Below are 28000 nucleotides of genomic sequence, written 5' to 3' on the forward strand. Positions count from 1 at the left end.
GCTCTGCATGGCTGAGGCTCTGGCCACTCCTCACACGCACATGCACACTCACACTCACACCCCCGGTATGACTCGAACTTCAGACCTGCGCTTCCTTCTCCCCTTGGGGATCAAGTTCCTATCTTGGGCCCCACTCCATTTTGGCAGTTGACTTCACTCTCTTCACCAGCTTCCTGGCTGGGATCTTGCTGCTGTACACCAGACTCGTCTTATTGGGCCCCTTCGCCTGCTCGGTCAGACAATGCTGTGCCAGCATCTGTCCTTCTCCACTGCCACCTCCAGAAGGATTTCCCAGCTTGCGCCGTATGTACCCAACTGTCCAGAGGCCTCCTGTATACTGCCCGCTGCTGCTCCCGTTCCCAGGAGTGCGCCCCAGCCCACCGATATTCTGGATCCCAGGCTGATTCCATCCTGCTACTGACAGAAACCCACCTCTTCTACGTGGCAGGGGCAAAGGGGGAAAGGTTTAAAGCAATTCATACCAGAAAGTCTTAAGGTTTTTATTGAACACAAGCTAAATGCAAGCTGAACGTGTGACAGAGCAGCTAAATGACATGCAATCTTGGTCTGCATTAGTATAGGACATAAGGATGCAGAACACATGTGCATCTCCTAAGACCTAATAGTCTTAGGTGCAAGTCCTTACTTTGCCCTGGTCAAGCCATCTCTGAGGAACTGTTCGTATCTGAGAGCCATGTTTCTAAAGAGACAAAGAAGTAAAGGGAATGCATCCAGGAGGAAACAACCAGAATGACAGAATTCCTGACACTGGGTAACGTAAGAATGTTGGTAGGTGTCATGGCTGTTGGCCTAGGAAAAGAGGATTTACAGGGTTGGGGTTTCAGGAGCTGAAGAGCTCTCTCGAGAAGGAGGACCTAGAGGCTTATAAGAGACAGCAGGGGGTCTCCAGGGTCACAGTGGAAGGGGTGGGCTGAAGCAGTAAGTGCTGGTCCCATCTCCATGTCTGACTGGGGCAACCCTGCATCTCCAGCCTCAGTTTCCCCCTAAGACTGGGAGCATCTTTCTTCAGAGGCCTGTCCCTACTCTCCGAGCCCAGAATTCTTCATCTTTAACCCCAATCTGAGAAAGAAGATGGACGTGGCCTTGTCTGTTCTGAGGTCTAGGAGACAAGGTTAGGTGTTAGGTCTTCCAGGAAAATCAAATCCACTGAAGCAATGTGTGAAACAAGTGGTCACAAGCTTCATATTTCAGGAAATGAAAAATACAGAAATTCCCAAAGAGAAGTTGTGGGAGGCAGAAAAATGTTCATCTCTATCCCAAGGTATTCACTTCCTAACCTCTGTGATCTGTGAATACCTCCGTATATGACATGATTGATATATGACACGCTCAAGGGTCTCAAGAGGAGGAGCTCATCCTGGATTACCCTCTGGGCTCTAAAAGCCATCACGGGTCGTCTTATGAGAGGGATGCAGAGGGAGATGTGATAGACACACAGAGAGGACCACGTGAAGGCAGAGATCGGAGTGATGTGGCCACAAGTCAGGGAACGCCTGCAGCCACCAGGAGCTGAAAGAGGCAAGTGACAGATTGCCACCCCCACCCCGCAACCAGGAAGCCTCTGGAGGGAAGGCCGTCCTCCTGACATCTTGATATTGGACTCGACCCTCCCAAACCCTGAGAGAATAAATCTCTGTTGTTTTAAGCCACCAAGTTTGTGGTCATTTGTTATGGCAGCAACAGCAAACTAATCCAGAATGTTTTCTGCTTACATAAAATTTTGTTACAGGCCAAAAGTGGGCAGCAATAATCTTCTTTAAGGGAAAAGCTTGAATTTTAATGTATTTTTATGGCCTATTCCATACCAGGCTCAGAATAAATGCAGCTCTGCTTTTAAAAGTGTTAAGGGACAGGAACAAAAGCATCCTTTAAGCCATTCTTCATACATAATTTCCTAATAATCTCTCTTTCACACGTGATTTCAGCAGGCAATAAGTCTATGCAGGGCAGGCAACCACATGATTCCAACCTCTACCCAGCAGGCCTGGCTGCAGTGGAACAAATTATGCAGCATCTCACGGCTCCGTGAGAACGCCTGCAGAGCAGGTGGGAGCTCGTCTTGATTCTCTATTGTAATATGGGCAGCATTTCTCTCCAAGCTCTCCTGGCAACATCCAGCGCTCACTGTGTAGAATGACGAATGCTACCGAGATGAGGAATACAATAAAATGATCCCGAGCCTAGGAACTGGCCACGGAAAGAGAATGAGTGTCCCACAGGCTCCTTAAGACGCCCACAGAATGTCATCCCTGGAAGTCACTCTCACGCTGTCACCTAGGGGACCACGTGGCGGAACCAGGTCAGGTTTAAAGAAATGGTTCCCATTTTAAGTTTTCTAATTTCTCCTTGATAAACACATCATTACTATTTTAAGAACTACAAGTAAGGGAGGAAGCCCTTTCAAATTCAGTGAAGAGAAAATGAAAGATGTGTACAAAGTTACCAGCTAAATTCACATGGTCGTTGGTGATTTATTTGTCGTCTGCGCTCCTGAGCTTCAGAACAAGAGAACATCCAGCATGCAGTGGAAAGGAAAGGGTGCTCCAAGTCCCAGACCTACTTTTGGGTCTTGCCACTTCCTAGATGGAGGTCCTCGGGCAAATCATTTCACTTCTATTGGGCTTCATTTTCCTCACTTGTAAAATAGGGCAACTGAATAAGATAAGACGCGGCCTAAACAGCAGTTGGCCCATCGTTACCGTTCAAGGAACGAATGAATGAACTGTTCTACATCCTGGACTAGATGATCTACCGCCAAATTTTCAACTCTTTCCTTGAACCACAATGTAGATACTGCGATCTGTAGCTCTTCCAACAGTCATAAATGTCTGCCGGAATTTGTAATGTCAAGGAAGTGGGATCTTTTATTATCTTGGAAATTCGAATTGGCAGAAGGCATGTTTTTTCTTCTCGAACAGTAGCACTTACTTTTACAATCCAGAGATTTATGTAAAAGAAAATTGGTCAGTTATTATGGGTGACGCATAACAACTATTTTTGGCCCAGGACTGAAAATGTTTGCTCTGCTGTTCATTTTGCTCTACGACTTTAGGTAAATCCTTTCTCCTCTCAGAGCCTCCTGTTTCTTATGAGTAAAATGATCTCTCTTTCAGAAGCAAGTAAAGTTCTTCATTGTTTAACTTAAAAACACAAACCACACATATTTTTTTTGGTTTTCTGATTTGGGCTTTGTACCAAAAAGGATAAAGGGCTGTTGGCCCCCAGTCTAAAGAATGCTTAATAAGGCGCACCATAGGTTGCGAGCTCCTTGAAGCAGAGCCTTGCTTGTACCTGGACGTACAGTGACTGTCTAATGAAGGAATGAACAGTGTGGTGCCCCTGTCATGCGGGTCGGGCAGTTGTACGTCTTGAGGGAATTCAGAGTAAGAGAAGCTAAAAGTGGGGTGGAAAATGCTTTTGGCCTGCACAAATGTGAGCTGCCTGTGAAGGGCTCTGCCTGTAGTTAAGACCTGAAAAATATTTAATTGCCCTTTGGGAGATGACTATTTTAAAAGCTCTAATTCAGAACCTCTAATTCCAGAATTTGTTTCTAATGCTGATAGAATTGTTGAGCACAGATGTACCAACTTTTCTGTTTGCCTGTGTTCCTAGACCTGCCATTGTGTAAGTAAATGATACCTATTGACCAATCCAAGCGAAGAAACATCACAGGAGTCACAGCGTGTTGTTTTGTAAATGAATTCTTGAGTTTTCTCTTTCAGTTGAACATTTTTTGTAAAGACAAAACTATGAACGGAAAATTAGATATGACATGCCAAAGCTCAAAGATAAATCAGCACAAATTCTGTAGCTGTTAATTATTATCTATAGTATACTGGACTTCCACTTACATACTGAGTGCTTTATATGTGTCCCACTTGACGGCTGCAACAACCTTGTGAGGGAACTATGTCTCTCACAGTAACAGCAAGGATTCTAATGATCTCTCTCTGTGTCCAGAGCCTTCTCTTTCCCATAGCCCACCATACCTTGGAATTCAGATGTTTAAGCCAATATATTTGCATCACTTCTTTTAAAAAAGTTTTATGAGTAAATAATGTAAAAAGCTATGTTACTTTCTAGAGAGGTCTTCCTTGACACTCTCCCTCCCAATCTAGATGGCGGTTGCCTTACCACCTAGCACTTTTCAAAGCTATCATGTTGTTGTATAGTTATATGTACAACAATTGTGTCATATCTGTGTTCTTGTAATACCTGTAAGCTTTGTGAGGTCTGAATCTTTACAGATGCTAAGCCTAGTGCCTGGCTCCTACTACGCCCTCTTAAAATGTTGATTACAGGCATGAATGAATGGCACATGTCCAAGTCAAGGGGTAATGACAGCCAATGAAAGCCACTTTAGTAGGTGGAAAAGTAAAAAATGTTATTGGGCACCCAGGAAATCATGTTTCTCTTCTCTATCTAGGGGTTTTATCTGTGGAAACCACGCTTATTAGTAGAATTATATGGAGATAAGACAATACTTCCTTGGTTTTCTCTCCAAAACTACTAAGTTTCAAGCAGACAAATGGATAGATAATTCTTAAGAATGAAGCAATCTGGGCAGCAAAGAGATTCTGAAGATAAAAGAGGGAGGAGAGTAAGAGCATAAGAGAAACATTAAAACTTTTTCTTTTTTTGCACAGAATCTTCTAGAATTATTGAAGGAAACACTTCTGAGTATGGGTTCCATAAATAAGATTTAAATATATAAAGTGTACCTTCTAAAAGTGAAACCCATATTCAACTGAATCTTTAAGAATAGGTAAGCAGGTTATGTCAGAAGAACAAAAATGTATTTTTAAAAATAAAACTGATTAAATTGAATCATCCTATTTAGTTATTTAAACCATGATTAAATGGATTTGATTGAAATAACATCTACTTTGGTCATAACTACTCTCAAAGGGCTGACAGAGGTTTGGTTTTTATGTATCCTACATGGCCTTTGTGTACCATGATTAAATGTATTTTGACACTTGCCTGGAGAGAAGCCCCTTTCATTTCTGTAGTTTCAATGAGACCAAGAATTTCTGTGTTGCTATTCCAATTTTTTTCAGGGTTTAGACAGCTGCCTTCTGGCTACAAATATGGCCACAAATACTATTGTCTATTTGATGGACACAGAGACCTCCCCAAATGAAAACTGTCACTCAGAAAGAAACTAGAAAAATCACCTCCTGCTTTAGAGTTGTTTCCTTTTTTACAGTGAATTCCTTGAAACATGTTAGTCTGTAAATGTAGAATGCATGCTCCATTTTTCAGTGTTTCTTTTGTTTTAGCAAGTCCCAAGAGGAATGATAAAAATATCCTGCATTCTTATTGCGGGGCTAGTAGTCTCATGAAAACAAAATCTAGTTCTAAAGAGTTGAGAGTTCAAAATATGAGACTGTCTGAAACCAAGCTTTAAAGCCACATGTACGTGATTCCTACACAGCTGGTTAAGAGGTGGAAACATTAATCCTTGTAAGATTTTTCTTCAGCAGGAGGGATTTCCATGGGTCGGAAGGTCAGCAGTGCTTACAGGAGGTGTCCAAAGGCTTGAGAATGCTGCTTGCTGGGGAGACATGAGGCTGTGCCTACAGTGGGAATGTGGGGGTTGGTGTTGGGGTGCACCCTCTCACTGTGTGCACTGGTTGCCATAGGAGGTAGGAGAGTGAGAAGAAGAACATAAGCGAACCCTCTGCCATCTGTAGAAACCGTTGCTTCCTGAATGGAGTGCACGGCTCAACAGGTACGTGTGGGGACTGGAGAAGGCAACTCTCGTTATAGATGGAAGTCGTCCCATCGGCCTTCTCTGATACACACGCTTAGGGCTACCAGCCTCAGGGCCTTCGGGATACTAGTGTAGCCCCAGAGTGTATAGGATGCCAAGTTAGCATCCATTCTCTACGTCCCCTGCTCCAATCTCACACACGTCTTACCGGTGATCAGGCATCGGGAAAGACCAGCCTCGGTATCACTGAGTAATCACTGAGTAAAGACCAGGCTTCATGCATTCTGCTTTCCTGGTGACTGGGATCCAGGAAAATGAAATGGCTTTGGATTGGGGGAACGGGGTCGGGGGTGGGTTGGGAGGGAAGGGGAGTGTTTAGGAGGGAGGAACTTGCTTCGAGTTCTGTTTTGGTCCTGAAAAAGAGACCAATTTACTCACGAGAAAAACGAGGCTCAGAGAGGAGAAAGGATTTGCTAAAGTCTTAGAGCACGTGAACAACAGAGCTGAAGCAAGCATTTAATTCACTCCACTCAAGGCTGCCCACTCCATGGACTGAATCGTCCTGTCTGAGGGGCATCGGTTGTACTAGGAATATAAGTTAACAGACCCGCCTGCTCCATAAACTGGACTTCCCCTCTCATGGTTGCAATATTCACCTCAGCCTGAGCTGCACGAGGCAGGGTACACACACACACACACACACACACACAACCTGCACACTGGGGCAGCACCTGGCATTTCCTGGACTGCTCCCCAGGGGTGCCAGCTGTTCTGTACTATATCATCCTGAGGTGGCTCCTGGCATCCAAAAGCTCCAGCTTGCTGTGAGTCTGGCCTGACCCAATAGGGTCACAGTGTTGCTTCCCCTCTGCCCCACAGGGTATGCTTTTGCCAAACCCTGGCTTCCACGGCCAAAACCTAAGCTCACAGGGATAGCAAAAAAAGCTCCCCTCTGCTTGGCCCTGACTAGATCCTTTTTATTTCCCCAAGTCCCCTTGGTTTGTATGAACTACGTGACTGAAAGTAGAACACAGGCCATTTTGTAGCAGCTGGTTAGGTTGCATGGGTCAAAGGTCAGGGGTTGGTCATAACTGTTCTAGAACGATGTTTCAGATGTGTACTTCCTCAACTTAAAGGTACGTTGTTTGCATATGGAATGGCTCTAGTTTAGGGAGAAGAAACTCTCTTACACCCAAATTATTCAAAATGAGAAATAACCCCAAGTCATTCTCAGATGATGTAGTGGCAGTCCCTGCGTGGCAAGCGAATCAAGGAATGCAACTCAGAACTGCTGACAAATTACACCCAAGGCAATGGGATTGGGTAGTGGAGCCTGGGGCAGAAAAGGATTCCATGGGTGGCTAGTGAGGCTTAAGTCTAGCATTCAGGAAACCCAAGGCATCTGGGAGATGAGAGAGGAGCAGAAGCAGAGAAGACTCAGCAGATATTTGCAGAAAGGGTTCTTTCATGCATCGTCTCCTTCAGGGAGCTTGGCTGCATAGACCAGCCCTCAGTTTGCGCTTTCATAACCCCTTCTGCACAGGTCTATCACATTATATAATATAATCAGTGTGCTCATCTTGTACATTCATTCTTGCGTCCGTAGACTCCAATGGTGTCTAATACCCAGTGGGCACTAAAAATTACTAAGCGGATGAAAGAATGACGTGTTATACAGTGACTGCAATTTGAAGGTACAGCTAGGGCAAAAGTAAGCAGTAGCCATCTGAGAGAGGAGAAAAACAATGGATAGACTAAAGGGGACTTCCCTTAACCAGTCTGAAGACAGAGAGCTTCCCATCCCTCACTAGACCCTGAAGGCTCATCAGCCACTGAACAGCTGTTCCATTCTATTTCTGGGGTCTATTTAGCTATAAGACATATCTTATAGCTAAAACATATGTTATCATTCTTATCCAAGTTGAGTGTCACAACTAAGGGAAAGGGGAAAACAGCAGATTCACCTCAGTGAGCTGAAACTTTCTATTTCATACACCAGCTCCAGTGCCAACTCTACCTTTCTCTTAGAAAACTGTGAACTCAGAGTCACAGTCCCAAATTCAATGAGGACCAAGTCTTGGGTCCCAATGGGACCTTCATTTATAAGGCATGTGCTCTCAGGACAGCACTTGTCAACTTACTTTTTCCACGTTTAGATCAGCATCCTGCTTCTTCAAAAAACTGTAGAAGAAAAAAAAAATAGACATCAAATGAGAACTGAGCACTCTGCCTGTAAACCACCCACAAAATGCCACCATAGAATTTCCATTTGCTACAGACAATTTGCCCACAAATTTTTTCTTCTTCACACAATTGTTGCTAAGTCACAGTTGCCACAAACACCTGCCCGAAACTGCAAAGACCCAGCCCTGTACCACCGAAAGAAATCAGCATGAGACTTTAACTTTCAGGATCCAGGAAAGATAAGAATGAAATACTGAATAACTACACACACACACACACACACACACACACACACACACACACACCCACAGCCCTTCTTCAGAGTATCTACAAGTCATCCATAGTTCGGACACACTGAAAGTGTGTCTTCCAAAGTCTTGCTCAACTTACCTCTTGTCTTAAATCTTCCCCTAGGCCTCAGCACCTATCTGCCCCCATTCTTGCAATTTGAAGGGACAACTAGAGCAGGGGCAGGCAGTAGCCACCTGAGAGTGCCATCTGACTGTGGGTGGGCCTCCCTGTCAAAACAGTCTTTTTGGGATGACCCCTGTTTCCCAGCAGCTGGGGTTCTCCTCTCTGGGAGGTTTGCCAACCCACCAGCCTGCACCAACTTGTCCACAGAACCCTAGCCTTAGGATTCCTCAGAACCTTGTGCCAAGGCCCTGGCAAAGATGAATGCTGATTCTGATGGCACCCATGCCCACTTCACATTAATCTTTAAAATGCTAGCAGCGGGATGGCAGATTTCCAGTTTGCTCACACACTCTGTCTACAACCTGCCAGTATTGTAGTCCGCCATTTATAATCTGCAATTTTAGCTGTTTGGACAGAACTTCAGATTATTAAGGTGTCTAAAGAGAACAATAAAAATAGTTGAATGGAATTATGTTGACAACTATATGTTTAGGGCAGAAAGTGAAACATTTGAGGAATCTGAAAAAAAGAAAGCAGAAGTAAATTTTCCTATCTTAGTAGAGAGACTTAAACTTTTTCCAACATAATTCTTAGCATCTTTCTTCCTGGTCCATGGTTGAAAACACTCCCATCATAAATGACTATCCCCATCAAAACCATCCCCCCTACACACACACACACACACACACACACAGACACACACACACACAAGATAATTTTTGTGCTGGTTGAAAGGATGCATAATTAACAGTGACATCTTTGTGCCGTTTAGTCAAAGGTGACCAGAATGAAGGAAAGAAAAACGACCATAGGGAAGAGAATTAGAAACTCATATATTGTTTCTGCAGATGGACATTCAAATCATGAACTCACCGCAGACATGCTAGACATCCAGCATCTCCATGGGAGGTGGAGAACGTGCTAATCAGCGTGCCCGTGCCACAAGAGCCTGAGCTTAGCAACAACCCATGTCATCCATCCCTGTCCTGCTCCCGAGACATGCTGTCTGTCCTGTCCTAACCAAGAAGATGCCACTGGGCCATATATGCCTTTTCTTCTAGTTAACCCACTGGGAACGAGACACTGCCAAGCTGTCAAAAATGGGAATTCCCTCTGTCCAGAAATTTTAACTGGCCTTCCTGTAGCCAGACAAGAGTAATTCAGTACTACGAGAACTTTCCACCAAAGGGAACATGTATATAGTGCAAGTCTGACTTCCATTCTTGCACACTTCCAGAGGTTTAGGAAGGTTGCCATTCTGATTTGTAGGATGGAAAGTTTCTATTAGCAAGGTGAAAGATTTCACCTTCCACAGAAAGAGCACCCTTTCCCAAAATAGTGAGGAAACTGAGCCTCTCTCATGCATACCGCATAGGATGCCCAATTGAATAGCAGGGTCTGAAAGAAGGAGACTTCACTCCACAACACTTGAGCAACCAGTACCAAAAGGACAACTGAAAGACCATTTGGAGCTGCTGGCTCACCACCACTGCACAAGGAATCTTATCTGTATATGTATATACAGCATCATCCGATTTCTCTTTCAGGCTTACTACAGGTGGAGTTAATTAACAAAGACAACACGTATCTGCATCATCCTACAGCCAGAAACTACCGTGTTTCCCTGAAAATAAGGCCTAGCTGGACCATCAGCTCTAATGCGTCTCTTGGAGCAAAAATTAATATAAGACCTGGTTTTATATTATATAAGACTGGCTATTATATTATTTAGACCCGGTCTTATATTAAAAGAAGACCAGGTATTATATTATGTTATATTGTATTATATTATATTATATCATATATTATATTATATTATATTAGACCCGGTCTTACATCAAAGTAAGACCGGATCTTATATTAATTTTTCTCCAAAAGACGCATTAGAGGTCTTATTTTGGGGGAAACATGGTAGAAAGATGTCACAGTTTTAACTTCGAAGACTCCCAGCAAGAACACGTGACCTGAGGTATTTTTAGGCACCAGCTCTTGTTTCAAAGATGGATGAAACAGAATTGCCCAAAAGTAAAATTCACATGACAACCCCTTCTAGAATGAAGACTAGCATTGGTTTTTAAAACCAGGTATATCTTTCTTAAATTAAGGCTGTGTTTCTGAAAAGTTGGGAATAAATAAATTTTGATCATCAAATGGATCAAGTGAAATAGAGGTACATTTTATTTAAACGACTCCTATACTGTCTTTTAAAAATCATTACAAAAAATTAACCAAATATTCTCCTACTTTATTTGAAATCAAGATTTTGGGAATATTCAAGTTTGAAGTTTCCAAGGTTTAAGGCACGATAGATGCCCCCCTCTACCCCCCATATGTGTGTGTGTACAGATACACAAGTGCATATATACTTACACAGACATTTTAAATAGTTGCCTATGTATTAAATTGTGGGCTTGTGGGCAGTAGGGCATTTTCCATGCTTTTATTTTTCCCGCTGAAGTAGTGCTGATGTTTTGTTTGAGAAATATGACTGAAGTGACCCAGATTCCCCAGTGGGAAAGGTCGTCTATAAATGCTGCACATGTGTGATCCACTGCAGGAGTAGAAGCCAAAGAACAAGGCCCTGACCAAAAATGAACTATAGTAGTCACCCCCCCCAACCCTTTATCTACAGTTTCACTTTCCATGGTTACAGTTACCTGCAGTCCTAACATATTGGATGGAAAATTACAGAAAAAAAGCAACTCATAAATTTTACATTGCATGCCCAATGGTTTTTCTCCCAGTTCGGGGCACACTTCTGAGGAGCACAGGAGATCGTGCTCCATCCAGGCCTGGACGTGAATCATCTCGTTGCCCAGCATCTCCACGTCTGCACATTTCCCGCCCGTTAGTCACTTCGTAGCTGTCTCTGCTTGTGTTCAGTAACCCTTATTTTACTTGATAATGGCCCCAAAGCACAAGAGCAGGGGTGCTGACAAATCAGATACGCTGAAGAGAAGATGTCAGGTGTATGTATGCGTAGGTAAAAACAGTATATATAGGGTTTCGTACTATCCATAGTTTTAGGCAAACATTGAGGGTCTTGGAATGAATCCCCTGAAGATAAAGGGGGACTACTGTAGTCCCAACTATTTAGATCGGATCAAATCTGCCATCTTTGGAAGAATACATACAGATTCTTATTTTTAGAGAAAACTCTAAAAATAAAACTGAGAAGCCCTCAACTTTGAGAGCTCTCTCTCTCTCTCTCTCTCATAGCCATCCCTTGTATTTCCAAATGCCTAGGGGACACCTCCAATAGGCACCCACCAAAGGCCCTTACTGGAAGGGCAGGCTGAGGGATAACCAACACAGTCACAGGGGCAAAGGCCTGTTTGGAGAATGACAAGAGGCTTGGTAGTGCCACAGGACAAAGAGGACGGGAAGAGGATGGTGGTAGGCCGGTGGGAGAAAGGTGGGGAACTAAAGCAGAGGCCAGAGCGTGAGAGAAGGCACGTGCCAGCTAAGAAGTCAGCCAGGCAGGGGCGCACTTCTGCACTGATCAGGGTATTTTTAACCTGCCCCTATCCCAGGAAGAGGCAGAAAAACAGATGCAGCCCCCAGCATATTCCTGGGCTAAGCGTCGTCATTTCAACCTCACCAACCCCGCTGGAGAAGTATAATTTCCTCCTAATCGGCCTTCAGGGCCCAGGACAAAATCACCCTTTCACTCTTGTTTCTTTTGGTCCCACTTCTACGTAGAACTAGATTCCCTCTCCTCTGTGTTCTTCCAGCACTTGATGCAGTACCTGTTTCACGGTCTCCCCTGCTCAAATGCCAGCTCGTCTGTGACCAGGACACACTGATCACAGTGCCCGCAACACAGTGGGGGCTAGTGTGATCTCTGCTGGTGGAAGGGTGAAGGGTGAAGAGGGGTGGTGACAGGTAACTAAGGAAGAAATGACTGACAGGGACGAAGGGAATGAAATGGCGCAAGATCAAGCCGACCTTGCTCCCTCCTGCATGGAGGAGGAGTGTGTATGCCACACAGCACACACAACGTAGCCATAACCAGAAGGTGGCCTTTCCTGTAAATTTGGTCCTGTGTCTTGAGCTATAAATAAAGTGATCCTGTGCAGAGATTCTGTTGTTTTTAATATTACCTAGTGCGTCCCCTTTTACTTATAAAATGTGACTGAGAAACTGAGATTCAATACTTTAGAGTCATAATCACATCTCATACGTGATGGAGGATACTGAAGGGCCACGACAAAGCCAACATTTAAATCCTGGTTTGGGTTTTGGTTTAATTATTTTAAGAAAAGGAAGGCTGAGGGAAAAACAAAGTATACTTTGCTCTTGCCACAGAATCTTCTCTATTCCCAAGTCAACTCTTTGTACCACTTGCAAAAGATTTCAAATCTTCATTGACCTGCCAAAATGCATCTGCACATTACTAGACATGTCTTCGCATCTGAATGGCTTTTTTCTGTTCCAGCGATCATAGCTCTATTCAATCAAAACTAAAGTGAGAACCTCAGACTGTACTTGGTGTGATGTGGGTGGTGACAAAGGATAAAACGGCTACTTTTCAATAGCAACTTCCATATCAGGCGTGTCAACAGGGGCAGTGTTCCTTCATTTATTCTTAACTTAGGACCCAAGGCACAAGAAAGACCAGGCAGCACCAGACTCTGCCACAATTCCAAAGAAAGCTGAGACACATACAGAGTGGACACAGAAGCTCTTCAATGTTCTCTGGTGAAGGGGTGGCCCCTGGCTCCCTGCCTGCAGCCCAGGAACAGGCCCCCTCTTATAGTGGGCTCCCAGAGGCCTTTGCAGCTGCACAGACATGCAGTGCAGCGTTTGAGACCATCCATGCTCAGCGTCACCACACTCTCCTGTGTACCCAACAGCTGGGGCAGGCCCCAGAGACAGGACCCAGCTCAGACAAAGCCCTTTGTTAGGGGGTAGTCTTCATTGCCCCGTTTCCCCAGGAAAAATGTATTTTCCTCTAGCCATTCATTCCAACCCTCGGCTAGCTCATTATCCTGTATCCTCCTGCACATGCGGACCTTCTAACAAGGCTTGAGATGGCAGCACCTGCAGCCTCTTCTCCCATCTCACCCCACCCTTCGTACAGATGCAGTTACAAGTGCATATTCCAAACAGTACAGGCATAGGGCAGTGACAGAATTGAAAATAACTCGATGCCACCCAAAAGAATCTTCATTCAGCACATTGAAGCAATTCAAAGGAAAGGGGCTCCTCTGGGGGAGGACTGCAAACATGGCCGGGGACACCCTGGAGTCTCCCACCTGGGAGAACATCATAGGGCTCGCCCGGTGTCATACAGACTCGGGCTCACTCTTACTTCTTTTACATAAATTTCCATTTGCCTCACTGAAAAAGGAACGCATGCTCACTGAACGTCTGGACCCCCTATTGTCAGGTTGGAGCTCTCCCCTCAGCCAGTTCTTCTACGAGTGTGGGGATGTCCACACTCCCCTGCAGCACCTCGTCCCGCACAGACGACTTCCTGACAGAGGCAACCAAGAGGGGCGGCGCCTCAACTCTGAACAGTGCATGACTACCTGCAGGGTCTTTTTCAATTAGCAGAGTACAAAACGTAGGCTCTACCACCTAATGAGGCCTCTCACCACTGACCTATAAATTCTCACCACTGACCTATAAATTCTGTGTTTCTGAACACAGAATTCGGGGCCACAGCCAGGGAGGAAGCAGTCCGCTTGGAAACCAACTTTCATCCTAGCTCTGCTATTTTATTTATCTGCTCTGTGAATGGGTGGCGGGAAGGGGGTGCAGTAACAGTCACATATTTAAAAAACCCACAGGGGCCTGGCCAGCAGGTAGAATAAATGAATAAAGTAGGTAAGATGTGTGTGTGTGGGGGGAAGGAGCTGACGAGCCCCATCCCGAGGACAGCTGCAACACTACGTGTGCAGGCTGTTGTCAGCAGAGAATGTAGGCTTGGTTTTGCCAGAACTTCCTTTTTTTTCAAGAGAAGCTGGAAATCTGTTTTTATACAAAACTGTGCAATTTTAAAGTATCCATTTAAATTTTTTAAACGCGCTATGCGGCCCAATAAAACATAAATGAGGGTATTTTCCAGCTATCTTTATAAGTCATAAGATCTACGCCATGGTTTCTCTTTCTGTTAAACACGAACTTGACTGCTATCTGCCCTCCACGCGGGATTTACTGAAGAGCACAGAAGGGGGTTTTATTATCATACAACAAAATAATCCAAGTACATTCAGATGCACAAAGCAGGGTTACATTATCCATTTTTTTTTTTTAAAACCCAGGGTTTACATATGCTCATACATAGGCTTAACGTCTGGTAGAATTATTTTAAATGTATACTTAGGCATGTTAGCTTCTAAATGAACAAAAGAGGTAAACTGTAATAGCTTTAGAGGGCAAGGGTTTGACCCACTGGATGAAAGGGTGGGGTGAAAGCCTGACTGTAACGGCTCTGATTTTCAAGCAGACGCTGTGTGCTAGACAATACCTGTCAAGAAGCACTGCAGGCTTGGGCAGCAGAGAAGTTGGGTGCTTAACAGAGGACAGCAAAACAAAGGTGAAGATAATATATTTAAGAATGGATGAAATAACAAAGGTTTTATGTTCATGGACTGCATCGTGTTAAAGCAAACAAATCTGTCTAGTACCAACTGAAGGAATTGTGTCAACAAAACACTAGACAGTGTTGGGGGCAGTAAAAATATTAGTAAGAATTAAGAAGCCAAGATCTAGTTATAAAAACAAAGTCAGAAAAACAAGAGAGAAAAAAAATCTTACTACAACACACATTGCCCCACATTTTATACCATGCCATTTCTGTATTTGTCCTTTTTAGCCTACTTCTAGCAGTCTCTCTTTGCTAAAATACATTAGTTGCCATGGAAACGATGTCATAGTGTGTGAAACCATTTACTGTCCTTGGAAAGGCATTCATGATAACATTGAACAGCAGCATGTTTTAAAAAGACATCCAACAGAAAACAGTTGTGTAAGAACACAAGATCTCAAAATTGTGACTTAAAAAGAAGTATTCCTCTACCACCATTGTATGTCCCCGGCTCCCCCACATCAACCAGAGAAACATTTCTCCCCCTCATGTACACCAAGTGTACCTAAAACAAAATCTCTGACCTTAATCTTAGTGCAAACAATAGGCTCCCTAGAATTCACACTTACGTCCCCGGGTGGGGAGGGCTTAGGAGACTTGTAGAAACAGAATGGTCTGCAGGCCTCACAACACCTCTGGCTAACAGGGAGGATTTAATCCTGTGATACATTCTGCTGTCCAATTTTGTTATGACATGTAGAAATAATATTTAGGACACAGAGATTTGGACTTGAATTTCCTTATTGTTATGAATTAGCAAGACACACCCTCTTTTTTTCTGTCATCAATTCAAAGTAAACTGTGTTCATTCCTTTGAGAAAATATATCGAGCAGCTCTCATGTGAGCCAGGCAAGGTATGTGTCCCCGAGAAGCTTAAAATCTAGTGGGGCCAGTTGGAAGAGGGTGGGGGCATGAGTGTCCTCTGGGGCCAGGGTGAAGAGCTGGACTTCGCCCCAACTGCGGTAGGAAGGCTGAGGGGTTTGACCCAGTAATGTGATCTCATATAGACTTGTGAAAGCTCACTCAGCTGTTGTGGGAAGGGGGTTTGGGAGTCAACAGAAGAGGAGGGCAGAGTCCTAACTGCCGTCAGAATAGCCCAGACAAAGGAGGATGGTGCAAAGCAGATGGAGAAATGTGATCTCTTAACTAGGGGGCCCTCACACCTTGGCTTGTTTGTGAAAGTGCTAGATTACACCTATTGTTCCAGCAGCCAGCGGGTTAAACATGTGCCTAGATGATTCATTTTTTTAAACCAAATATTATTAACAATAGTTGCATTAAAATGCACCAAGACTGGGTTTAGTAATCTCCACTTTGCACTTCCAGTTTCGGCCAGTTTCGGCCAGTTCTTGCCTACCAGGGGATGAGACAACTGCATGGTGATGAGAGTTTTTGCCTTAACAAGAATTAAATCTGAAAGGTGACCAATGACAATCCCTCTCTTTCCCTGTCCTTTCCAATCTTGGCATAAGTAAACACCTCCCTTTCAAGGACAACATGCAGGATGCTCACCAATAAAACAAAGAGCACTTGGACATGCACAGCTAAGGAGAGCTAACTCCTCCCAGTCTCGATTCTACCAGACACTGAATGCACCGACCAGGTGTGTTGTGACTCGTGCTGCAGCCTGGGATGTACAAACCACTTGTCAGAAGGGTCAACAAGAATCACAGAAAGGGGCAGCTTAGGTGTACATGAAGTAGTTGCAGGAAGTAGGACTTCTCGAGAATGGTGCGAATGCTCTCATCACCGTGTTTTTGTCATTTATTAGTGGTTGTGCTGTTTTACTTTGCAATATCCCTTTTAGCAACACGTTAAAAAAGAAAAAAAATGCAAATTTAACGAAACATTGAGTACCGAATTTGTTTTTCAAGAAGGGATAATGAATGTTAACTGACACAAAATATTTGTGAGTATTTATTACCTACCATGGGAGTCACAGTGATATTATTCATTAAATAAATCATAAGTCACAAATCTGCTAAGGAAGCATCAGAAACGACTTCAAATGTTATTAGCTATTATAATAAGGCTGTGCCCGAGAATGACCAATTTAACACATGCAGCAATGCCAATAGCACTCTAGGAAGCGTGACTTTTCTTTCAGATCAAATGGCTGCTTTTCCAAGTTGACTCTGCTTATTTTTGAGTTCAGGTTTTTTTGAGTTCAGGTTTTTTTTGTACATATATGAAAAGTGAAGTGATAGTTTTAATGTGTTGGTTTCATTAGCAGAAGAAAAAAACTTCACAAAAAAAGTTAAATGATTTTTTTTAACTTTTCTTTTTTAACTTTTCTGTTTAAAACAGGTGTTTTAAACAGAAAAATCAATCAATTCCGATAATGGTTTGATTTCCCCTCCCCCCATCTATTTCCTGGGATCAAAATAAGGCCTGTGGAAGTTCATTCTGTCATAGGTGGACCACCTCATGTTCTCGTGAATGCTACTGTAAACTGTGAAAAGTTTAACAGAAGAGATGAAATTATCTATTTTAGCAGTCTAACACAAATACAACTTTTGTGATGCTAAAAACAATTGTCTTTACTAAATCAAGAAACTTATGGAGCAGAAAGACTTGGAATTGGGTATGGCATATGCATAATTCATAACTGCATTCAAACAAGTGGCTATATCCTACCAAATGCAAAAGAAACTATAGGTGGAAAAATTGGCAAATACTTGGAAAAACTGAACTACAAAATTTTTTGTGACAAAGTATTTTGTGAATACAAAAAACACTTCCGCATGGGGGTACATGCGTTCTATTTTGCCACCTGTAATCATTACACAGGTTTTAGAAATGTTTAAGAAATGACTCCCTAGGGGCGGATGAGTGGCTCAGTTGAGAGCGCGAGCTCTGGGCAACAGGGCTTCCGGTTTGATTCTCACAAGGGCCGCGGAGCTGCACCCTCCACAACTAGAAGGAAGTTCATGAGCTGCGGTTCAGCTCCCAGGTGGCCAGATTGCTCAGTTGGTTGGAACGTGGGCCCTCAACCACAAGGTTGCCGGTTCGACTCCCGCAAGGGATGGTGGGCTGTGCCCCCTGCATCTTACAACAGCAACTGGACCTGGAGCTGAGCTGCGCCCTCCACAACTAAGACTGAAAGGACAACAACTTGAAGCTGAATGGCACCCTCCACTACTAAGATCGAAAGGACAATAACTTGACTTGGAAAAGTCCTGGAAGTACACACTGTTCCCCAATAAAGTCCTGTTCCTCTTCCCCAATAAAATCTTTAAAAAAAAAAAGAAAAAGAAAAAAGAAAAAAGAAATGACTCCCTAAATCAAACTAGGTGTGCCATAATGGTATGATAGATGAATCCTGTAAAGTTTGGGAGAATTCTCCTCCAAAACAGTTGGAAATCTTTGATTAAAGCAGTAACACTTTAGCTTTTAAAGCCTTTAACCAATTGCAGTTACTGAAAACAAGGCTTGCAAATAGGAATATGTTGAAATTTATCCCAACAAAAGCAAAGGAGGAGCTAAACACTTTAAATTATGAGAACTCGAGTACGTAGTTTCCAAAATTTAATTCTGCAACTGTATTATGTTTTAGAGTAGCTGGACTTGTGGGGATCTGTTGATGGTGCTCCTCGTTTTAATTGAATACATTTTCATTCTGTACCAGAATAGAGTGAAGTTACGAAGCTCTGTGATTGTCTGTCATTTAAATGTGATAAAACATTCAAAAGGACCATAGAGGAATACATTTTCATGAGTTTTGCCTTATAAAAATACTTACTGAAGGTAAGAATCCTGAAAGGAGATAAAAGAACTGTGATGATATTTGGGCTAAAATATTTACAAATTTCAATATGAAAAAAAAAAATCAGTCTGAGAGAAGCCTCCATTTAGCAGAATTTGCTCCCAGCTTATGTGTATCTGTAGAAAGACCTATTTTCTCAGTTAAAAATATTATGATGTATCCATAAATGCCAATGAAAGAAAGTAACAATTTCAAATATTAACTATAAAACACAACTTTGAAGGAGACTGCAGGCAATGCTATGAGAAAATCAAAAACAATTCATTCTTCATAAAAAATATCAGTGACATGAGTATTAAAGACACATGGCTAAAAAGCTGAGTGAATATGTACCAAGAATAATTACTATCTTATGTTCTTTATAAAAAGTTTTCATCTTTATAAAGTTTTTTTTGCTGTAATGTATATGTACATGTTTTTAATTTTAAACATTTTTTATTTTTTTATTCTTTTAAAATAAGGATATGAGGTTTTTTTTATTCCTTTTTTTTTTTTTTTTTTTTTTTTTAACTGGGGAATACTGGGGAACAGTGTTTTTCCAGGACCCATCAGCTCCATGTCAAGTCATTGTTTTCAATCTAGCTGTGGAGGGAGCAGCTCACTGGCCCATGTGGGAATCAAACCAGTGATCTCGGCATTAGGAGCTCAGCGCTCCAATCTCCTGAGCCACCAGGCCAGCCCTAAACATTTTATTTTTTATAACATTTCCAATAAAACTATTTCATAGGACCAAAAGATTATAAAAATGATCTGTCAGTTAATATATCAACATTTTTAAAAATTCTATAATTTGAATTATTTTAGTGACTTCTTTCAATAAATGTTATGGTCCCCTATCTCCGGCTCTCTTGGCTCCCACTGACAGATGAGGAAAAGTAAGAGATGTAGCAATGTTCTGAGAAGATGTGCTCACAGCATCACAGTAATTTTCTAGTAGGAAAATACATAAGCAGCATCCCAACAGGCAACTTCCCACCTCACTCCGCCCCACCCAACGCATGCTTTTTAAAGCAAGACTAAAGATTTCCTTTTCAAAATTACTAGGCATTTCAAGAAACAGTAGGTTTTAAAACATCTTCTTAAATGCAGCATCATTCTTGTATAAATGTCAGAGAGAAATGAAATGTAATTAAAAAGAGCTAACTGGTTTTTTTCCCCCTCTCTCATTTGAGTGTTCTAGTAACTACTTACGAATTATACTTGGAAATGAATCCCTTCATAAACTCAGGCTTTATTTAGTCCATGAAGATGGAATAAAAACAAAGAGCTTCTCCCCTTACAGCCTGTCAGAGAGTATAATTTCTAGTATTCACTGCGATACCTTTAAAATATGGAACTGAAGGATCACACCCAGTAAAAAGTCTCTTCTTGTCTATTTCCAGCATCACAGTAAGTTCATTGGAGAAAGGCCTGAAATTCTTTTTTTAAAATAATTTTTCAAAACCAGTTGACATATATGATTAGTTTCAAGTATACAACATAGCGATTAGACATTTATATAACTTATAATCACCCCGATAAGTCTAGCACCCACCTGGCACCACACAGTTATTACCATATTATTGACTCTATTCCCTATGCTGTATTTTACATCTTTGTGACTGTTTTTATAACTGGTCATTTGCACATCTTAATCCCTTCCCCCTTTTTACCCATCCCCCAACTCCCCTCCCATCTGACAACCACCAAATATTCTCTGAATCTATGAGTTTGTTCCTGTTTTGTGCGTCCATTTATTTTGTTTTTTATTTTGTTCCACTTATAAGTGAAATCATACGGCTTTTGTCTGAGAAAGGCCTGAAATTCTAATACTTTGCACTGACCTGAGGCTCCATGGCTACTGAGGTCCACAGTTCCAGGGCACTTGGAAGAACTGCCACTGGTTAAAAACGGGAAGCCCAAAACCCCACCATACTTCGGAGCATCTGGTGGGCAACTCTGCTCCTTCAGAGGACAGATCTCTCCACTTCTTGTCCAAGATGAAGCTAGTACAGGTATGCTAACTCACGATTTACTCAAAGGAAAAAGCGTACTATAAAAATGCAAGGAAGTAAATTTGCCGCCCTCAGCAGCGGCAGCAATCATGTTAAAATACAGCTCAAATGCAGTGTGGCATGTCTGAAATTTATACTTAGTAATCAGCTGTTTACGAAAGATGTTACTTCATTTCTTTGTAGTTGAATTCCACTTGATCAGGACCATTGTATTTCTGCTGATGATAGAAAAAAACCACCTTGCTACTTCCAGATAACTCAGCCTCTTTAATTTTAAAATTGTAGTTGCTTCAGGGCCATTAGTCAAATTAAATTAATCTCAAACTGAGATTAATCTCAGAAATGCTGTGCTCCTTTCCCTTTCTCTCCTTCCCCCAGTGGAAGATTACAGACCATCACAGGATGGGGCAAGGACCTGGTACAGGGGCCGCCCTCCGTCCCTCCCCTGCCTCCTCGGGATGTCGCACCCCTGTGTCTCTGGGTGTTCGCTAGGTTCTGTGGATGTGACTGGTGGACACCTGCAGTCACGATGGCAGCCTGCCTTCAGCAAGTGAGACTGGCACAGTTCATTCTGTGCCTTCTTCATGCTGACCCCAGCCCTTGCCCACCCGGCTCCCTCAGCACCTTCACATCTGCCTGAGGGGACCACCAGGATTTGTCCTATGCCACATGCAGGCTCTGGGGAACTGGCCGGGGATACCATCTCAGGGCTCGTTTCTGCCTAAATATGCCCCATTGCTGGGTGCACTACAAGGCACTTCCTTCCCGAGTTCAGGGGCAGGACGCAGGGCACAAGTCTGTCTGCATGCAGATTCTCCTCCACTCCCCTGGGGTGGGGCATGCCAGCAACCCATTCATTTCCTATCTCTAGTCTCTGAATCACTACAGGCTCCATCCTCCAACCCAGAAAGGTATTTCCTCCTTCCCGCGGCCTCCCTCTTGCATGGCGTTCCGTACAATATATGCCAGGCCTTCTGAGATCTGGCTCCTTGGAATCCACAAATCATTTTCTTCTAACAAAGCCTGCCCCTTTTAAATGAAGGCCTGGGCTAACTGGTCTCTGAAACATGCTCCCAGGGCCTGTTTTGAAAGTGGAAAGCTGAACAATGTTTTCTTTGTTCTAGACTATAGTCTGTCCTCCCCCTGAAGTAATGGAATCCTTAGCCTCAGTGGGGGAGACTCCCAGGGCAACAAGAATTAGGAGGAAGGGAAAGTAAATTGAATCCCAGTTCAAAATATTACCTCCACTAAATCGGCCGGTCATAATGCAAGAGCTCAGAGGACCCAGAGCACTCATCCAGGATTTTTAAAAAGTGCAACATACAAACATGTCATTCTTCTAGAAGACACTGTTTATACACATTTGAACCAAGGGCAAAAGGGGCCTATGCCTTTCAGTTTCTTGAATTCTTTATATCCAATGTCCTGAATGTCTGTGCTACTGGTAAGCGGAGATCCCCTGAACAGGAAGCCACCCTGTTCGGTATCATCCTGGGACTCTCCATTTCCTGGGTGACCCCTCCCTCGGGCCTTCTCACTTTTGTCTCTCCCCCTCCACACCTGCTGTGTTCATTCATCACACCTCTACAACCGCAGGGCCTTCCTTACCTTAGCCAGCATCCCCTATCCAGCCTGAACCCGACTTTCAGGTGATTTAATTGATATTAATATTTTCTTTATTCTCTTAGAACATCCTCCGCACGTGACTATTCAAACTCATTTTCAACTCTAGGTCACCCCAAGGTCAGATTTGCCGTTCCAGAGGGATGAGTACTGGGCTAAAGGGAGCCTTCAAACATATCTACAGATTCCAATGGGGCCTCACAATTTCTCTGTAATGTTATGATGTACCTAATAACACATTATCCTATATTTCTGTGGCTGTTTGGACTTTTTCTGGATTCTGCAAGTCCCGCTCCCATCTCCAAATCTTCCACTGTCAGATGATGACCTGGCCTCCCGTTTTCCTGAAAAGTTTCAGGACATTCCACATCTTCACACTTCTTTCTTTTCACATAAAACTTGCACTGTCTCTTCACCTATTGTACAGTGATAGTTAAAAATCACACATGTAAAGTACTGTGCCTGCCCCTTAGTAGGCATTCCAACTTGTAAATACCTTTTTCATCTGTTCTTTCTCCTTCTGAATTACTGCTAGTTTTTATCTTTTTGAGGGCTATCGTGGATTGAATGTTGGCCCCTCCAAAATATGCCCATCTGGAACCTGTGAACGTGACCTTATTTGGTAAAAGGGTCTTTGCAGATGTAATTAAGAACATCGAGATGAGATCATCTTGGATTAAGGTGGGCCCTAACTCCAGGGACAAGTGGCCTTAAAAGAGAGAAGGCCATGGAAAGACATCCAGTGGAGAGAATACCATGTGAAGATGGAGGCAGAAATTATAGTGACAGGTCTACAAGCCACGGAAAGCCCAGGATTGCCGGCAGCCACCAGAAGCTAGGGAAGAGGCATGGAACAGTCTCCTTCACAGCTTCCAGAAGGAACCAACCCTGCTGACACCTTAATTTCAAGACTTCTGGCCTCCAGAACTGTGAGAGATTTGGTTGTTGTTTTAAGACACCCAATTGGGGTAATTCGTTATGGCAGCCACAGGAAACAAATACAAGTGGTCCTTCTATATAATAACCATGATCTTGCCCCCACCAACTCTGTGTTGATCCCCTTGCATCCACTATCCCCCTCTCTCCAGCCTCACCAACCTCACTCTCTTTAGTGGGTCATTTCCACGTGTTCCAGCTCATTCAGGAGGCACTGAGAGTAGAGCTGAGCATCCTGGTGGGAGGCAGACAGCAGGGCTCTTCCCACAGGAGCAGTTCTGGATCTCAAGTGCATGGGAACGCTGTTGTCGGGGTGGAGGCCAGGGCGGGCATCCTGCAGAAGCAGGACCTCTGTCCCAGCGAGGCATGTGAAATCAGGGAAGGCAGCGGGGCTTGCCTTTGGCCCCAGACAGGGGACTCTCAACACTTTCCCAAACTGACTTTTCCCACATGGCATGGTGGGGCCAAGGTACAAATCAGAGAATGTTTGGGCCTGCAGTTTTTCAAGCGTCAATCCTCCTTGTATCACACTTAGCGAGGAACTAACCAGGACTTTCCAGGACTTACTGGCAGACACACAGGCATCTGGTTCTGCTTCTTATAGCACAGTCCTTATAGGTTCTTCCCAGCCACTCCTCATTCGTCTTCAATGAGCAATTCTCGCCTCTAAGAGAACTACCTCCAACTCTTGGCAGTGTGAAATCAAGAATCTGTTGAACAATGACTATAAGACAGTGAGAATTGCATGTCCTCACACTTATATGAAAAGAGTGTGGTATGGCGCATTACCTATGCTTTGGCCCTAACTTGCAGACAAGACTCGGAGTTGGGATCACTGCATTTTCACCCCAGGAGGTGGAACATAAGGTGGAACCTAAAACATTATTGTGCAACCAAAATCTGGATTCTAAACCAATACTCTGAGGATCTGTCAATGCAGAGGACCTAATGTTTTATCTACAAGAAGAAAATTTATTCAAGAAAAATCTCAATTCTAGAACGACTGAAACACTTGCAAGACCTCCCAACTCGGAAGCTTAGAATTGTGATCAACCAGCATTTAATAAATGCACAGTTTAGTACAGTGTTACACATTGAACACAAAATGAATTAAACAAGGTGTACTCTTAGTTTTCTAGCAGCTTCCTATTGAAAATGGACAATATGGACACTAGCATGTACAAAAGTGAGTGAACATGAACAAACTGGACAAATATATGACATGGTGACATTATATGCCAGCCAGGGCAAAGTGCATTTTGTCAGTGGCGTGTGATCTCCCACGTTAGGTGGTGGTTGTAGCGGTGGGGAGGAAGGTGGGAAAAGCACTGGAATCATACACAGTGCATGGTTAAGGAAGGAAAAACAGTTCACTACCACTTTCCAAAGACCATCACGACAGTTTAAACCGCAGTGAAGCACAGATACCACCTCCCCTGTCTTGGCTGCAGTCACTGGTCTACATCCACAGAATGTGTTTTTCTTGGTCTCCATCCGTCAGATACATTAAACCTGGCATCCAGGTGAGGGCTAGGCCGGGGAAGCCATTAATGAGGAACCACAGAGAGCTATTCACAGGTAGCTGAAAAGACTCTTAATGACCAGCTGACAACCATTGCCTGTTGTCCTGCTGTGTCGTTTGTTACAGGTATTACCGGAGTAGTCTCTCCCCTCCACCAGGGAAAACGTTTTATAAGGCTTATTTTCAATCATTCTTTTGAAGGCCATACAACCAGAGACTGTGGTTGGGATACAGTGTGAAATCATTACTTTGTAGGACCTTAAGTATAGGCTGGAACCCTTCCCTCCCCTGCTAAGGAGATTCTTCAGATGGTGCCACTAACAAGTGAACAAAACACCAAGTGAACAAAATTAATGCCTAGAGAAGAAGGCACTCCCACAGCCAAAGCTAGGTTTTATATATGGCTGAGGGACACAGTTAAATGCTACTTTGCGAGGTACAGAAATGAGCAGGTGCATAATAGGTGAGCATCTGCTTTCTGCAGCTCCCCCTGGCACAACACTAGCCGTCCATGCTGCCATTCTTCCCTCTTCCATCATTTGCTACTGTGTTCTTCCAGGGTCCTCTCAATTTTAAAACATTCTGCATTTACCTTGGTCTTGGATGTCACTGTGTACTACTGTGACTTCCTATTGTTTTTAGTGAAAATCTTGTTGATGAAAACCTGATGGCAGAAGGCAAAGAAGTCACTATTTCCTTGACTACCCTAAATTTTTAACAAAAAGCTTAAGATGAAGAACAAAAGATCTTGAAACACATTACCATTCTGAAAATACAATGGTGGGTCCAAAAATCGTCTAGGACAATCACCGAACCTAAACCATGAGGATTGTTAGATAATAAATCTGGTGCCATCAGAAACTACAGCAGCTCGATGTCCAAGGAGATGGCAGCCTAGCCCCACCAATGGCCAGGGAACCAGCTGTACACTTCAGTGCCCTGCCCGGGGCCTACCTGAGTAAAGACCAGCTGAGCATCTACACTACGGAGGAAGGGGAGCAGCCAACAATAGTTTTGCACACATGGGGCCAACAGTCTCTCGAGAAAACAGGTCCCATAGATATAGATTTCTAGGAGACCTGCATTCTAGTCTAAACTAAATTAGTAACTGGATATGTAACCTTGGCGAGTCACAAAAATGCTCTACACCTTGGATTCCTCCTATCAGGATTTAACTAACAACATAAGCATCATTTATTAGGAGGCAATCGAGAAACATACGTGTTCAATGCAAGAGAACAAGCAGACGAGGGAAAGCTTCCCAGAGTTGGGGTTTCAACTGGGCCTTGAAAAACTGACAGAATTCTGAGGGAAAGAAGGGTTAGGGATTCCAGGAAAGGAACACAAAGGCAGAACACATATTCCATATTAATGATATAGTATAGGGAATTGACATCTGGCTTCTCAAGTGCTAATGTAGTAGTGAATGAGGTGAGCCAGGTATGACTAAGAACGTGGAGACAGTGGAAGGCACTGAATACCAGGCTAAGGAATTTGGCTTTTCTTCTCTTCATTGGATTGTTAATAAAGGGACACGGCAAAAGAAGCAGCATCTCCATCGGCAGCACATCCATTTGATGTGGATTAACACCTCCTCACCAATCTAGAAAGTATAGGAGTGAAGCCACTGGAATTTGCAAACCACAAGAGAGCCTGAAGGACATAACTTATCAAGAGAATAGAGACAGGGTGAAAAGACAGCCACAGAATTGACATTTTCAAGTAGGAAACAATGATAAAAGATACAGAATAACAGAATGTTAAAAGAGTTCATCGATAACTAAGCTCCTATATCTGAAAATAATGAGCTGCTCAGTTTGTATTTCTAAGAGATTAGCCAATAAACTAGACAATAAAAAGGTGAAAACCTCCAAACCCTGAGAGCAAACAAGATAAACTATTAACAGAAATCGGCATTTTTTCAAATATCCATGTGGCTATCTACAGGTAACATATCACACAGTTTCTGGAATAAAATTAAAATTGAAACAAAAATCAAATTTTAAGTGACAATATCTGAAATCGTTACTGTTTCTAAAGAGATACTACGATATGGAAATGAAGGAACTAGTAGGTGTTTATTTACCTTTTCAGTAGAATTTAAATTGGGCAGGATTTCACAGAAATATAGAGTCAGTAACTTTTTCTGGGGATTAGAGAAGAAAGGATTGGGAAAAGTGCCCTGGGCTTTGTTGTGGGAAAGGCGATCTGGCTCATTTTTAATTTCCCTTTAAAGCCCTACTTTTCAGTATAAAGCAGATGGAATCCTTATACAACTCCATGAAAAGCCTACTATTTTTGGGTACCTTAAAGATGGAAGCTCAGAAGAAAATGAAAGTGCTTAAATTCATCAGATAAAATCCCACCAGCACATTCAAAAGGAGCAGGTACTTAGAAATCTTAAAAATACAAGGTAAGAGGTCTTTCTGTGATGGATTTCTGATCCCCAGCCTCCCCTGGGCTGCTGTTCCCTCTGGCTCAGGCTGATTGATGATTTTCTCACACTTTATGGTCTGCTCCCACCACTGCGGCTGAGACTCCCTATGTTTGTTTCATTCCTCGTCTCTCAGAAGCTGCCATTCTCACTGCTCACTGCCATTCTCATATACAGAAAAGACTTCTATGTTCAACCCTGCCCACCCCATACCTACTGAATGAGAACAGGGCCTGGGGATATGCATTCTGTAAGATCCTCAGAGGATATGTATGCACCATGGCCCTAAAACTCTTTCCTTATCATCAGCTAAGACCCTGTTGGTGGTTCAGCCAGAGTGGATGGAAGAACAAGGCTGATGTTTACGACGTGTGGACTGTGAGGTACTGGGCTAGGATGTAGTCAGCACTATCTTCACCTTCACAGTTTAGAATCTTATTTAAGAGATGGAACAAATTTAGGATTAAGAGTATAGATTTGTGAGCCAGACTGACTGCCTGGGTTCAGATCCCAGCTCTGCTGTACTAGCTCTGTGACACTTACGCTCTATGACTCAGTTTCCCCACCTGTTAAATGGGAATAATAATGACAATACCTTATGGAATAGTGCTGGGTGTTGTGTTGGGAAATCAAACCACAAAAAAGATACAGTCCCTGACTTGCAAAGAGCTCACAAGTCAGTAGAAAAGACCAGTATCTGCCCACTCTCCCATCCAGCTGACTTCACGTGACTTTATAAGTCAGGCTGTGGCAAGGGAGATGATGAGGCGGTAACCAAGTGCCATGGGAGCCCA

At 43.2% G+C, this 28000-nt stretch overlaps 1 protein-coding gene across 3 annotated transcripts in view; it reads right to left on the bottom strand.

The window, feature by feature from the left end:
- FYN (FYN proto-oncogene, Src family tyrosine kinase) overlaps positions 1-28000 on the bottom strand; it is a 203373-nt gene that overhangs the window by 167227 nt on the left and 8146 nt on the right. For all 3 annotated transcript variants that reach the window (XM_033102272.1, XM_033102265.1, XM_033102257.1), the window contains exon 2: positions 7879-7918. The gene's annotated coding sequence lies outside the window, so the exon portion shown is untranslated. The remainder of the gene's footprint in view (positions 1-7878; positions 7919-28000) is intronic.

Source organism: Rhinolophus ferrumequinum, chromosome 3 (genome assembly GCF_004115265.2).
Source record: "Rhinolophus ferrumequinum isolate MPI-CBG mRhiFer1 chromosome 3, mRhiFer1_v1.p, whole genome shotgun sequence".
Taxonomy (NCBI): domain Eukaryota; kingdom Metazoa; phylum Chordata; class Mammalia; order Chiroptera; family Rhinolophidae; genus Rhinolophus; species Rhinolophus ferrumequinum.